This window comes from Salvia splendens, chromosome 12 (genome assembly GCF_004379255.2).
Source record: "Salvia splendens isolate huo1 chromosome 12, SspV2, whole genome shotgun sequence".
In the NCBI taxonomy this organism is placed as follows: Eukaryota; Viridiplantae; Streptophyta; class Magnoliopsida; order Lamiales; family Lamiaceae; genus Salvia; species Salvia splendens.
The window spans coordinates 1,594,840-1,609,764 of NC_056043.1; the positions used below are offsets into that span (position 1 = coordinate 1,594,840).

The 14,925-nt window shown below is 39.2% G+C and overlaps 1 pseudogene; it reads right to left on the reverse strand.

Moving 5' to 3' along the window:
• Nucleotides 1–10,109: 10,109 nt before the first annotated feature.
• LOC121756859 lies at nt 10,110–11,677 on the reverse strand (annotated as a pseudogene).
• Between the last annotated feature and the right edge of the window lie 3,248 nt (nt 11,678–14,925).

Consider the following 14,925-nt stretch of genomic DNA (forward strand, 5'->3'; position numbering starts at 1 on the left):
ACACTCGTGTCTTCCTTATAGCTTTTCTTAATTCCTTTTACTCCTATTGTGGTTTACTGCCTGCTCGGTAAACTGAAATGCCGAACTGACATAGCTGCTTCGTATTCTTAACTCTAAGGAGCTGGAGGTACTTCACTGGAAGCGGCTATACTCTTTGGCTTTAAATGAAGCTGAGAAAAAAGCTATAGATGACCAGATGAAGTATGATGAACTCTTGGCTCGTTTAGTGGAGCTGGAGTCCAACAATAAGGACTTAGAGTCCATAAAGAAAGATCTGGAGGCCGAGCTGAATACTGTCATCGCTGAGAGGACTGCATATGAAGATTTCATCTGCGGGCGCGGGGGAATGACTATATCTGAAGTTCAGAATCAAGTTGATGAACTGTGGGAGAAGCTTCATGTACTCCGGAAGAACAATGTGCTGGAGAGCTCGGCTTGCCAACAAGTTGTGAAATCATTGCGGCGCTTGGCTTCTCTGTACGACATCATTCTTTCCCGGCGTCCCTCAATCGAGAGATTCCTTAGCCGTTTCCCGCTAACAGATGCTCACACTCCAACTCAAACCTCTAATCCACTTACTCAAAATTCTACTCCAAATCAGCAACGGACTCAGGAGCAACCGGAAACGTCCAGACAAGAACGCCCTGAAGTTCGTAGAGGAGTTGTGAATATGAGTGAGCAAGATCAGCGAATGCTTCATGAAGAGACTCTTCGCCGCCGAGGTGCTAGAACTTCCCGGACTCAGGGAAGAGGCGGTAGGTCGATCAGAGCATCTCGTCCACCTACTTATTCTTCAACTGCTCGGAACGCCCGAACTCAGCATCATGAGGATTTTTCGGATAGGTGGCTCAACTTTAGCAATCGTAGACAGTAGAATAGTCCTTTGTAATGGTGTAACACATTCTCGTAGGGCAGCGGAATTGTATGCCCAACAAGACTTAGTAAATGAAATTTTTTCATTTCGCTTCTATCACTGCGTATTTACAGTTCAGCGATTTTTTATTTCATTTATTGTACTCGTCCTCGGTCTTATGAAGTAAACTCTTCTTTGACCGGACTTAGTTAGTGTCCTTATTTGGCGAGTTTTATCGCTTGGATTGGACTTTCCCTAGTTAACCGGAGTGGTTTTCGGCTTATTGCAGTTCGTTTCAGACGAATTGCTTGTTTCTTAAGCTGAATTGTGGAATCTTGTATCTTCCTTAGAAGCTTGGACTCACAATTGTCTTTAATACATGCTCTAAAAAAGGGGATCAGCCTTTAAGGAGCAATATACCTCAGTAACATTTATAAGAGACAAAACGCACATAGAGAGACAAATAAAAAGGACGAAAAAGATTTTAAACTTTTAAAAAACGACAAGTATAAAGAACAATAAAAATATGAAAGCACATAACCCTAGGACCGAACTAGACACAAGACTGACCGGACCTTGTCTCTTACAAATAGAACTTCTTGAGGTTGGAAATATGCCATGTTCGGGGTACTTGTTCTCCTGACATGTGAGTCAATTTATAAGACCCTTTTCCCAGGACTTCTGACACCCGATACGGACCTTCCCATGTGGGTTCAAGTTTGCCCAGCTTTTCTGCTCGGCTTATTTCATTGTTTCTCAATACGAGATCTCCCACTTGAAACTGCAGCTTTTTCACCCTTTGGTTATAATACCGGGTTACTTGCTCCTTGTACTTGGCTTCTTTTATGAAGGCCAATTCTCTTCTTTCTTCGGCAAGATCTAGTTCGGCTCTCAGTCCGTCGTCATTCAGTTCTGTTGAGAAATTAAGAGTTCGGGGGCTGGGTATGCCGATCTCAACCGGAATTACGGCTTCAGTGCCGTACACTAGACTGTACGGAGTTTCACCGTTGGAGGTTTTTGGTGTAGTTCGGTAAGACCATAGGACTTGAGGAAGATTTTCTACCCATTGTCCTTTGGCTTGTTCTAACCGAGTTTTTAATCCTTTCACCAAAGTACGGTTTGTTACTTCCGTTTGTCCGTTTGCTTGTGGGTGAGAGACTGAAGTGAACCGCTGTTGAATATTCAACTCTTGGCACCAATTCTTGAATGTTTTGTCAGTAAACTGAGTCCCATTATCTGAAATGAGGATATGGGGTATGCCAAATCGGCAAACTATGTTCTTCCAGACAAAATCTAATGCCTTTGAGCTTGTTATCGTAGCTAATGGTTCAGCCTCCACCCACTTTGTGAAGTAATCCACGGCAACGATCAAGAATTTCATTTGCCGGGGAGCTTGTGGTAGTGGTCCTACTATGTCTATGCCCCATTGCATAAAAGGCCAAGGGCTTTGCATAGCACATAGATCAGTCTGCGGCGTCCTTGGGATATTTGCATGGATTTGGCATTTCGTACATTTCTTAACTAGCTGTACTGCTTCTTGTACCAAAGTTGGCCAATAATATCCCCATCTCAGAACTTTTTTAGCTAATGCTCTAGCTCCGATGTGGCTACCGCAAGATCCTTCATGAACTTCTCTAAGGATGTAATCCGTCTCTTCTAGTCCTACACATCGCAATAACGGTTGAAGGTAGGACTTTCTATATAGGACTCCTTCCTGAAGTTCATACCGACGTGCTCGGCATGTGATTTTCCTTGCTTCTCTCTTATCCTCGGGCAGTTGTCCTTGATCTAGATACTTTAATATTGGCGTCATCCAGTTTGGTGAACTGGTTACTGAGTGTACTTCAGCTTCATCAATGCTTCTGTGCGGTAATTCCTCCACCTTTGAGCTCGGATATGAGGCCAACTTACTTAAAGTATCTGCTCGGCTATTTCCCGCTCTGGGAATGCGGATTATCCAAAAATAAGAGAAATTTCGGCTAATACTTTGCGCTTTGTCCAAGTATTTTTTCATCCTTTCACCACGGGCTTCACTTGTACCCAGCATGTGATTCACTATGACTTGTGAATCACAATGGATTTTGAGAGATTTGACAAGTAGACGTTGCGCTAACTGAAGTCCGGCAAGAAGGGCTTCGTATTCGGCTTCGTTATTAGTGGTTGGGAATAAGAACCGAAGTGAATAAGTTACTTCGTGTCCGTCGGGAGCGATAAGTAGAATACCAGCTCCACTTCCTGTCTTATTCGAAGCTCCATCTACGAATCCAATCCAACAGTCCGGCGGCTCTACTTCGGGTTTCTGGGGCTGTGTTAGTTCATCATTGGTAGGATTTTTCTGTTCGGCAATAATAGGGATTGCCTGATCGAACTTTGCCTCTACAAGAAAATCTGCCAAGGCTTGTCCCTTGATGGCTTTTCGAGGTAGATATTCTATTGAATGTTCTCCCAACTCTATGGCCCACTTGGCAATTCTGCCTGATGCTTCTGGCTTAGTCAAAACTTGCCGAAGTGGAAGATCGGTTAAGACGCATACTTTGTGAGCATAGAAATATGGCCGCAGTCTCCTTGCTGCATTTACTAATGCCAGAGCAATTTTTTCCAGAGGTTGATACCTTGTTTCGGGACCTCTTAATGCTCGGCTTGTAAAGTAGATAGGACGCTGTTTTAGGCCTTCTTCTCGTACAAGCACCGCGCTAATGGGTTGATCTGATGCTGCTAAATATAAGAATATCACTTCGGCATCTGTTGGAGCAGAGAGAGTAGGAAGTTCGGTTAAATAACTTTTGAGTTCGTCAAAAGCCTTTTTCTGTTCGGCTCCCCACTCAAACTTTGGTGCCTTCTTCAAAACATTGAAGAACGGCATTTGCTTTTCGGCTGCTTGGGAAAGGAATCTATTCAGTGCGGCTAGACATCCAGTTAGCCTTTGCACATCATGTATGGACTTCGGCATTGCCATGTTCTGAACAACTTGAACCTTTAGGGGATTTGCCTTGAGTCCTTCCTTTGAAACCCAACAACCCAGAAATTTTCCCGAATCTACCAAAAAGGTACATTTTTGGGGATTGAGTTTGAGGTTGGCTTTTTTGAGCACGTCGAGAGTGGATTTGAGATTATTTTCGTACTCCGAAGTGCTTCTGCTTTTAACAACTATGTCGTCAACATATACTTCAACCTCTTTTCCGATCAGGTGCCGAAATAGCTTATCTACCATCCTTTGATATGTGGCTCCGGCATTCTTTAAACCAAATGGCATCTTTTTATAAGCAAAAATACCGAAGTCAGTAATGAAAGCCGTTTTTTGAAGCATCATTCTCATCCATTAAAACTTGGTGGTATCCTTTATACAAATCAAGAAAACAGAAAATTTCGAAGCCTATCAGAGCTTCTACTTTTTTTATCTATGTTGGGAAGGGGGTAGCAATCTTTAGGACAGTGCTTATTTAGATCCGTAAAATCTATGCACATCCGCCATCCTCCTTCTTTTTTCTTGATCATCACAGGATTGGCCACCCAAGAAGGATATTTTACTTCAAATAATATATCCGCTTTCAGTAATTGGCGGACTTCGTCATGGATGACTTGATTTCTTTCTGCCGCAAAGAGTCTTTGCTTCTGTTTTATAGGCCGGACTGAAGGATCAATATTTAACCGATGTGTAATTACCTCGGGAGACACTCCAGTCATGTCCAACGGAGACCACGCAAAGACATCTTTGTACTCTTTGAGGAGCTGGATGGTCTTTTCCCGGAGTAGAGGTGTTCCCGCGAAACCGATCTTGACCGTTCTGGATGGATCATCTTCGTATAACTGAACTTTCATCGAGTTCGGCTCCGGTGTGACTTCGTTCATTTCGCCTGCCTCTGACTCCGGCTGCTGTGATTGCTATGCTTGATGGTGCCGATCTGATTGTTCGGCACTTTTAAGCGCAATCTGCAAACATTCTTTTGCTCTCTTTTGATCACCTCGGATGACTGCTATCCCTCCTTTAGTGGGGATCTTGATTGTGAGGTGATAAGTAGAGCAAATGGCCCGAACTGTGTTGAGCCAGTCTCTTCCCAGTATAATGTTATACGGGGATCGAGCTTTTACCACAAAAAACTCGATCACCGTACTGGAGCTAGTAGGCGCTCTTCCTACCGTAATCGGAAGGCTGATAATACCTTCAGGGCGGGTGTCCTCCTGGGCGAAACTTTTCAGAGGAAGTGGGGCCGGACTGAGCCGAGCTGGATCCACTTCCAGTTTATCAAAACATTCTTTAAAAAGAATGCTAACCGACGCTCCTGTATCCACAAACACTCTGTGGATCAGTTTGTTTGCCACTCCAGCTTGAATGACAATAGCGTCTTGATGAGGAGAAATGGCCGGGACGGGATCTGCATCTGAAAATGTAATTACTTCCTCCTTCTTCAGCCTTTTATGTGTTGGCTCCTCTCGATTGAAGCCTCTGCGCTCTGATTTTAGAGACGATTTAGTCTTCCCGGCTGGGAGAGCGTCAATAGTCTGGATCACTCCATCATATTGCGGCTCGTCATCGTCTTCGGGATCCTGTTGCCTTTTAGGATCCTGAGGAGCGCAGTTCGCACTTCTCTGTTTCTTATTCTTTTTCGGCGGCTTGCTTTGGTATTTTTTTAACGTCCCTGCTTTCACAAAAAACATCAATATCTGCTGCCAAATTTCGGCACTCCTCGGTATCGTGACCGTGGTCTTGATGGAAGGAGCAATATTTATCCTGACTTCGGCGTGTGGCCGATTTCGTCATCGGCTTTGGTTTTTCGAACATATCAGAATGCAGTTCGAAAATTTCCGCTCTCGACTTGTTCAATGGTACGAACTGAGCGGGTGGTTTCTCAGGATTGAGACGTGGTCCCAATCTGTCTTGTACCGGTGCCCTTTGAATTCTTTCAAAAGGAGTTCGGCGAGGATGTCCCTGATCGCTATGATCGGGCTTCCTCTTGTCTCCTCTGGAAGAGCTGTCTAAAGACCGTTTTCGACGGTCTGCCTCATCAGCACGAGAAAACTGGTCCGCAATGTCCCACATCTCTTGAGCTGTTTGCGGACTGCATTCAACGAGCTTTCTGTAGAGAGCTCCTGGCAGAATTCCATTTTGGAATGCTGAAATGACAAGTAGATCATTGAGATCATCTACTTGTAGGCATTCCTTGTGGAATCTTGTCATGAAGTCGCTAATCTTTTTATCGCGACCTTGACGTATAGAAAGCAGCTGAGCCGAAGTGATTCGGGTTTCAGCTTTCTGGAAGAACCTCCTATGAAAAGCATCCATTAGATCTCTGTAAGATCTAATGCTGCCTTGAGGGAGGCTATCAAACCACCTTCTTGCGTTCCCGATGAGCAGCTCGGGAAACAGCTTACACATATGAACCTCATTGAGACCTTGGTTCGCCATATTATACTGATAGCGTCCCAGGAAATCATGAGGATCCACTAACCCGTCATAAGTCACTGACGGAGTTCGGTAATTCTGTGGCAACGGAGTTCTGGTGATATCATCCGAAAATGGAGTCTTCAGCGCTCCATACATAGCGAATCCGACATCTCTACGGTATGGTGGAGATGGAGTTCTCCTGTGATTTCGGTAACAAGGAGGAGAAGGAACATATCGGTGGTGAGGATTCTTTCTCCTGGAAGATACGACACTACTGCGGTAGTGACTTTCATGTATGGAGGGGGAGGGAGAATCCGCCGTTTTCTTCTCCGGCTTCTGGCTCTTTTGCAGGAATGTTAAGAACTCATCCTGCTTCTCAGCCAAGAACAACTTGACAGCCTCATTCAAATCGAGCTGCTGGGGAGGCTCGGTGCGATGACTTTTTGAGTGGTTTGTTCTTTCACCGTGAGAACTGGAGGCAGATTTCTCCCGAGGCTGTTTTCCAGACCTACGGGCTGGACTAGCTTCCTCACGTTCATCACGGACGGACGTATGGGTATTATGTGATCTGGTACGCATTTTTTGGTGGAAGAGGATCAAAAACTCGCTTTTATCACAGTTTTGGTTTTCTGTGTTCCCACAGACGGCGCCAGTGATGATTTAGCGAATTTTTGATGGGAATAAATGCAAGTAATAAATGAAGATCACAACACTGAAAATTACGTGGTTCGATTTACTGAGGTAAATCTACGTCCACGGGAAGAATAGAGGGCAAATTTGTATTGCTTGATCTAGCTTACAGATTACAATACTGATTTGCTATATGAGATTCAGGATCTAGAGAACTTAACCCTGGTCTATCTGATCTAAGTTCTATTTATACATTCGAACTAAGATCGTGGTTTGCAGCCCTGGTAGAGGGGTTGATAACTGCTTAATACCACTAAATAGATCGTGGGTGTAATGGAGGTCGTGGAGATCCTGCATGGGTCCACTATCTCCTTGTTCGGTCGAATACTGAGACCGAACTGCTGAACTTTGCCGATCAGCTTTTGCCGATCTGAGAGTTGAGCTCGATTGGTCGGCTTTTACCGAGCTATAGGCTGTGACTGAACTCTTTGGTTGTGCCGAACTGATACTCTTCCTTGGGTTACTATCTCCTTGTTCGGTCGAATACTGAGACCGAACTGCTGAACTTTGCCGATCAGCTTTTGCCGATCTGAGAGTTGAGCTCGATTGGTCGGCTTTTACCGAGCTATAGGCTGTGACCGAACTCTTTGGTTGTACCGAACTGATACTCTTCCTTGGGTTTTGGGCTGATGGGCCGTCACTGCTATTGGGCTCGCAATTATTGTTTAGTTGTTTAGTTCGTATCCCATCACTTGCAAAATTAATTGAATCGTAATTAGTGCCTAAATTTATACATGATTAAATATATATTATGTTTATTTATAAAATTAAATTTTATAGATTAATTTTGAATAAATAATTATATAATAATTAGTCATAATTATTTTTTAATTAAAATAATTTCATAATTTTAATATTTAGATATATAATTATACGATAGTCGTGACAATCAAATAACATATACTCCCTCCGTTCTAAAATAAGCGAGTTGTATTCATTTTTGGGATATCCCATTATAAGTGAATTATTTTTCTTTTTAGCAAAAAATTCTCTCACCTACTATATTTTCTACCTATTTTATTCTCTCTTCACTCCTACATTTTTTTAATCTCTCATACTTTACTTTCTCTATTTTAACTATTTAAATATCAATTCCTTAAATTCCGTGGCTAAAATAAGTTTTTTGCTTATTTTGGGACAGAGGAAAGTATTTATATTAAACATTTTTTTTAAAAGTTTCATAAGTTTCATAAAAAAACGTTTCAACTTTCAACTGAGATGGACGGACAAAGTCATTATCAGAATAATCGAGTCACGTTTAATGGGCCTCAAGCTTGTAGTGAGCTGGTATGTATGGGCCTTAATTGGGCTATATCTCACTTTTGTTAATGGGCCTCACGTTTAATTCGTTGACAAAATATTGATTCTATCAATTGAATATAGAAAAAATATTGAGTAGGAAAACAAATCTCTCTCACAAACACACTCGACAAGTTATAATTTGTGAAACTATGTATCGGATTGGAGCTGTAGATTTCAAGTATTACGACGCGAAGCTGATCAAATGCAAGGAAGGATCGAAATCCTTCAACACAGATCGTCTCAACGACGATTTCGGCGATTGCGCCGATGGCACTGATGAGCATGGTATATTCACGATTTCTATCTTTTGAGTAATTTATTTTGGTTTATTCAATCTTTAAGGTAGAAATTTATTAGTGTAGCGTTGGATTTGAGGTAGAAGATTATCAGTTGTGGCTCTTTTAGCTCAAATGTGTAGAGAATTTAGGATTAGACAGCGATGCAGACAGGGACATGGCTTTCTGATAAATTTGAGCTGATTGCTTGTTTTATGATTTTAATTTTAAAAAAATTCAACCAAACTTCGTTTTATGTTCATTGTTCAAGTAGAGAATTGGCTGCTTTACTTGAGCTGTTGTTTACAGTACTATTTTCCCCCAATTGTTGGTACTATAACTAAAGAGTTTGTATGAATATGAAAAAAAGATGTATTTAAATGTTAAGTTAACTTAATAGGATGGTATGAAAGGTACATTAGGTATTGCAGATCAAGGTTTCTACATGTTTCCTCACTATAGACATTCATAATATTGCAAATACTTACACGTGGAGAGATGGAAATAGAAGAAATAATTGATGTATTTGAAAAGCTATGCTATAAGAGAGGGGAGGATGGGAGATGATGATGTTTTTGGTTACATAAGATTTTTTTAACTTCTCCATTCATAGGTTGATATATAGAGTTTAGTACAGAATGAAGTTTGTCATGGAAAAACTTCTGCATGTCCACTTGTCCGGGTAGCAAATTCTACTGTAAAAATACAGGCAGTACACCCAGAGTTCTTGTTTTCTTCTCAAGTGAATGACCAGATTTTTGGTGAGTTAAACTAGTCATGGATACTTCAGTCTCTGATGGCTCCATACATAGTTGGTTGACTTGTATATGTTTTTAATATATAACTCTTCAATCATGGTATATTTTATCCCTCTTTCAAGTTCATTAGTTTGATATCTAAGTTTTTGCTCTACCTCGATTTCTATGTGGTTGTTTTTTCCCTTGAACTGATGATACATAGTTCAGTCATTTTCACAGAATTGGCACGGTATTGATGAGTTTGGTGCTATGACCCACAGTTCGATGTCAGAGGAAATAATTGCTGTCATCGCACACTTATTACTTCCTGAGAGTGGTGGACAGAAGATGGAACTTTTCGCCAACACAAGATGTGGACTGTGAAGTATTCCAGATGCCAAAGAGCCATTTGAGCGTAATGCAGATTCTCAAGGCCTTTCTGTGGCTGTTATACATAAGGTTTCATTACTCGCATTCTCTCAATTAACCACATTGTCTCGTTAGTATCATAGTGTATTCTGAGTTCAGATGTAATGAATTTCTTCAAACAGATAGGAAAACTATCTGAGATCATTGTCTGTTACTACATATTTAGACCAGTCAATCTAAGCATCTTTTTTGAACTTTAGGAATGTGAATTTAATTAGTTAACGGCTTCGTTGTAAAAGGCTACCAGAGGTTTAAGACACATGTAGAAAGATTGAAAAGCTACTAGATGCTAAAACATTGACTTTATTTATACCAAGATACAGTGATTTGCATTTTGAATAATGTCTGAACAAATTTAGGAATAAATGTCTTAAAATAGGCTAGCATTGTTATGAACTTTATTCTGAGTATCCATAGTCATTTTGAAACAAATCCTTCCAACACGGCTAGATACCTCAGAAATCTTTGACAGGGTAGCTGCCTTCCATGGCAATGCCACAAACACCACTCCTGTCAGAAGATCCACGATGCAGTTTCATATATCCTTTGTTACCCCAACCAATTCCCCACGAGTTCTTCACAATCCAATACCCCACACCCTTATCTTCGCCATAGCCCACCACCACAACCCCATGGTTAAGCTTTTTCCCGCAGGATCCGGTGAATACTCCATCAGAGTACAGCTGAAACTCAGATGCGCTGGCCTCAATGGCTACTGCTATTGGTTGACAAGCCACTGCAGCTTTCATGGCCGTCTCGTTCCTTTCAGGTATTCGAACATAGCCGGTTATGCTTGCTGCTATCTTTCTTGCTATGATTGGGTTACATATGCCCTGTCTCCCTTTATATGGGTAGTCTTCTTCTAAACTCATGCCACCATTCAGCATCATGAATTCGTATGCTTTTTCCATGAGTCCACCTCTACAACCATGGTTATCAATGCCTAAACTACAGTCCACAAGCTCTTGTGGAGACAATGATACCAATTTTCCAGTTTTGATCTGGTTGATTCCTTCTACTGCTCCTATAGCGCCGAAAACGCCCAACAACTACCTGTAATGGAAGGTTTTCAATCCATGTCTTTGAATAGAAAATGGGCAAATTGCCAAAAAAATCACAAAGTTTGGTCAATTACTGGTCAATCCCGCTACTTAAAAAAATGGCCTATTATCACAACTTTGACATTTTTCTCAATTGTCCCACGGTGAAAAATTCAGGTCGTGCTACGTGTCTGAATTTATTGATGTGACGTGTACTTGTGTAAAAATTAAAGACGTAGCTTGACTAGGTGTATTAAATGACGTTATCTAAGTAGCCGGACGTTTTGTCCACATAGTGTTTTCTGTTTTCCCCATCATACATAATTTTCCCCAAATATGAGATTATGAGACAAACAACTAAGAAAAATGTCAAAGTTATGATATAATCGGCCATTTCTGAAAGTTGCGGGATTGGCCAAACTTTGTGGTTTATTCCCGGCAATTTTCCGAGGAAAAAACAGCATGTGAAGTGTGTGTATGTTGAGATAGCTTTGTTCTAGAAACTGCCTGAACAAAAAGAAAAAAGTTTTGTACCACAAGAGTCTTGATTCTTGATACTTGTCACAGCACCTTTCTTCCTCCAGTCTATGCTAGATGGTGCAGCATAGTTACCGACTTTGTAGCTATGTTTCTGATTGTCTGGAAGCCGACGCCCTTGGCTCTTATAACCCAAGTAGGTGGTCTGGAACTCAAAGTTTGTCATGTCTGCAAACTCATTGTCAGTTAGTGTGTAAGAAAGATTCTGTGCATTTACAAACTGTATGAACTTAAGATTAGACTGGTAGATTCCAAATCGCATGTTCCATTCATCCTTGCTATAGTATGTTTTCCCATGTTGCTTCAGTCAGGTTTTGTATCTCCTCTCCATCACCGTTACTTCCCCCGTTGGCTTCTCTGGGCATGCGTCTGTGCAAACGCACAGAATGCACACGAGCACAATGGCTAACATGCTGTTTCTTGTATCAGGTGAAGTGATCTTCATTTTTGAGCCAAGGCTGATTTCGAGGAATTGAAGTTCGGTGCGAGGTTTGGCTTCTGAACTCTTGCATGATATAGGTGTTGTGACATGTATACGTATATTGGTGGGAAATTCTGTTTGATTCATGTCTGATTTGCCTTATTTTTCTGTTGCTGAGTGGTTTGTTGCGTCTCCTTTGTGTATAGTTCATGCTTCATATATGTTGAGTTGTGTATAAATTTCTTCATTCTCTTCCGTGTTTAAATTTCATATGCAGTTAGATTATTTGATTGAACCTCTATAATTTTAGGGAAATCTCAAAAGTTGACTTTTCAGGTTAGATTATTCGTTTGACAAGTAAAATATTTAAAAATTGAAGGCAATTTTGCATATTATTGACTCTAAGGTGTAAGACTGTAACCTTCTCCTCTTATTAAATTATTCTCGAGTCAATTCAATCTTGGGCAATCTCGGCACAAGTTAATCTTGACAATATCGAAGGCTATTTTGCATTTCTGATCAGTTATCATGATTATGGAATGTAATTCAGTGTTTATTTTTTTTTATTATATCAATACATAACATATCTATTTGACTTTAATATTCAAATATCTCTCCCATGTATGGAGTAATGAAAGTAGTACTTTTATTTTAATACCTTCATAAATACTATGCCTATAGGTGAATTTGAACAAAAGATTTAACATGCATATATATAGCCATTGATAGACACAGAATGTATGTCCTTTATCAGCCTATATATAGTATTATTAAAATTTGATCGATTTGTGATCCGAGCAACTAATCATCCAACTATGATTCTTAGCTCTTCCTCCATTCTATTCAGTTAAGTGTACATATTATGACTCACAATGTCACCTAAATTATCTGTTTAGTGATCGGTTTGGACGGATCAGATAAGATTGAGTCTTATGAATGTTGTTTAGTTGGATTGGTAGAGCGGTGAATCAGATGAGATTGAGTCTTATGCATGTTGTTTAGTTGGATAGATAGAATCTGATACTTAATCTCGAGATAATATCATGCCGGATTGGTGCTGAGAAATAGTAGTATACTATATAATATGGAGACAGAATTGCCCTACATGTGGGTTTAGTTTGCAGCCGAAGTAAACATTTCACATGGGTAGACATTATCCTTTTCTAATATCCCTTCACTTTCCACAGCTCATCCATCCAAAAATACCCTCTTCCATCTTCCATTACCAACATTTTCTTCTTCTTTTCTCAATTATTAAATTAAATCATATCAAGAATCTTCCCTCATCATTAAGAATACGCGTCTTCTTCATTTCGGCTCAAAATCAATAACATGAAGGATTATTAATGACATAATTGTGTGTAAATATTCGATCTTGTCCCATTATTTTAGCGTTTTAATGAAACATACCCGATTTTTCACTTTTTTGGCTTAAAAATATCCCGGAAAAATTGTCCAAAACATTTTAAGCGAGAAATGAAATGTCAGGTGTTTTTTTTTCAGTTGTCCTAATTAAGGCTGAGACATTTTCGTATAATACGCTAAAACGATGGGCCATTATACATGTTCCACTCATATTATATAGATAGAATTGATTGTTGATGAATAAAATAAAATAAAAATAAATATAACAATATCTTACATTGACGTAAAGAGAGGATTGAAACTCTTATAAAGGTCGCATGCTGTCACTTTTCTTATCAATAATTGATTTTAGGATGAAATCTTGAGGTCGCCTATTGTGGACTAAATTTAACTGGTCCAACAATATATCTTGGTTTTAAATTTTGGTAATTTCAATAGAGAACTGGTCCAATCCGATCATAAAAAAGTTCAATCTCTCCAATTTAGTGTACGAGAGAATTGGAATATATGTGTCATGGTCACCGTTTCTATCATTAATTGCTTTCTGGAATTATGAATTTCTATCATACTTTGGGGGGGAATAAAACACGAAATTAAATTACAGAATTTAATAAAGCATTCCAATATAATGTCATTTTGACACATGGTATATGTTCCAAAATATATAGTATGATTTGGCAAAAGTGAGGATCTCACACCTCCAGCATTAGTCTAATCAGCCATTACCTATGTCCAAAGTAGAGTTCCAAGAATTGTATGCACATGATCGTGATTCCTTTTTATGACAGCCAAAGTGGTGGTGTGGTTCATTATGCAATAAAGTTTGCACCCTAGTGGGTTTAGAATTCTCCTTCATTCTTCATTATATTGCCCACTTACTATTGCCAACCTTCAAATTGAAGATATATCTACATCTTTATATGTTTATTAAGAGGGTGTGTATTTGTGTCTTGGTTATGTTGTGTTGTATATATATATATATATTTATACGTTTACTAAGAGGATGAGTATTTTGTGTCTTGATTCTGATGTGTTGTATATATGTGTTGTATAGGGGTGCGTTATATTGCTAACTATTTAAATTGATAACTCTGCTAACTTATTAATAATGCAGTGTATTAAAAATGTCAACACGAAGATATTAAAATGTCAACACATAATATCAACACAGTATATTGAAGTTCAACAAAATTATGTACTGACATTTTTAACACACTGCATTGATGAGTTAGCAGAGTTAACAACTTAAATAGTTAGCAATTGATCACACTCCGTGTTGTATATATATATTTATACGTTTACTAAGAGGATAGGTATTTGTGTCTTGGTTAGGTTGTGCTGTGTTGTTGTTCTTTTCTCGTGATTAATTTATAGTCGTTATTTTTTCTTTTCTTTTGTTTGTGTCAAGATAGTTTTATATATTTGTGTCTTTGGAATTCTTTGTTATTTGGAGTATCTATCTTATATATTTTGTTATTTTTTACTATGGGATCCTAGACTTCCTATAGGCATTTTATTTTGAACATTTTTTGTTATATAAAAAAATGAAAAGGATGGGGGAATTTGAATAAAAATTATTGTAAAAAATGAACATTATTTTCCTTATTAGATAGAAGAGATTTACTGTGGATGTATCTCTTTTACTAAGATAAATGCAAACCCAGATTCAAATTTTGGAGTCATTTTTTTTCACTGTTAATTGGATGCATTATTAACATCATTTTTAATTTTGAATGAATTAGAAAGAAAATACCAGCTTGATATGATTTATAGACAAAATTACATGATTAAAATTCGTCACCCACGATGAAGTTACCGTCACATTCTCTCTCCTTTTTTTTAATGAGTATATTTAATTCGTTGGCATTTTTTGGGATTTCAACCAAACAAAAT